General features: G+C 33.7%; 1 non-coding gene across 1 annotated transcript; it reads right to left on the reverse strand.

The window, feature by feature from the left end:
• Positions 1 to 525: 525 nt before the first annotated feature.
• LOC125350995 lies at positions 526 to 632 on the reverse strand. Its single transcript, XR_007210893.1, has one exon. It is a non-coding gene; the product is annotated as a U6 spliceosomal RNA (small nuclear RNA).
• Between the last annotated feature and the right edge of the window lie 424 nt (positions 633 to 1,056).

Genomic DNA, 1,056 nt, shown 5'->3' on the forward strand with positions numbered 1-1,056 from the left:
TAATGCCTTTTATGTATCCTCATATCTCTTACTTGTAGGTATAAAATCTGCCAGATTCTTTCTGGAAAGCAATTTGATAGAATGTATTAAGAACCTTAAAAAGGTTCTTATACTTTAACCCGGTGGCTACTGTAAGGACATAATCACCAAGACTTACCAAAATTTCTTTATAGATATATATAGATACACATATATATCCCAATTTGGTAGCAGCTTCTTTTTTATTTAAATTTTATTGTAAAGGTGATGTACAGAAGGGTTACAATTACACAATTCAGGTAATGAGTACATTTCTTTTTGAACAGTGTTACCCCTCCCTCGTTTTCTCCCACTTTCCCCCCTCCTGGCTTCCCTCTCCCACAAGTTGTAAAGTTCATTTCCCACATAGTGTCTAGTGAGTATCACTGTTGGATTGGTTTACCCTTTGTCCCACCATTTCTGTGATTCTCCTTCCCTTCTCCAAATTAGATAAACTTATTTACAGGACAAAGGGTACAGAAATCAAAAACAGTGACAACCGCAAATAAAAATATGGAACTCTTCACGAATTTGCATGTCATACTTGCACAGGGGCCATGCAAATCTTCTCTATATCGTTCCAATTTTAGTATATGTGCTGCTGAAGCGAGCACCAACATTTCTTCATATGTTTATTACAGTGCTACTTATGGGTATGTAACTCAAATTCAATCCAGCTGATGTCAACTGTACAAACACTAAAAATAGAAGTTTTAAGGAGCACTCAATGGTATGGAGAACTGTACAATAAAATGTTAAGTTTTTAAAAAGACAAAATTACAACATGCTAACTTTCTTAGCAGTTTGAAGAAATTAGTGCTGTAATCTACATGCTGCAGATGGACAAGAATTGAACACAAGAATGGAAGAATGCATAGTAGGCTATTAACCTGATTTTCTGAGTGCTGTGATTATTAAAGATTAAAAATGTCTTCTATTTTACACTTTCTATGTTGACCATTATTGTTGCATAATAAGCAAGATTTTATCAAAATAATACTACAAAAGCATAATATTTAGGTAAACTGTATTAGAAAA

Source organism: Perognathus longimembris, chromosome 4, assembly GCF_023159225.1.
Source record: "Perognathus longimembris pacificus isolate PPM17 chromosome 4, ASM2315922v1, whole genome shotgun sequence".
NCBI classification, from domain to species: domain Eukaryota; kingdom Metazoa; phylum Chordata; class Mammalia; order Rodentia; family Heteromyidae; genus Perognathus; species Perognathus longimembris.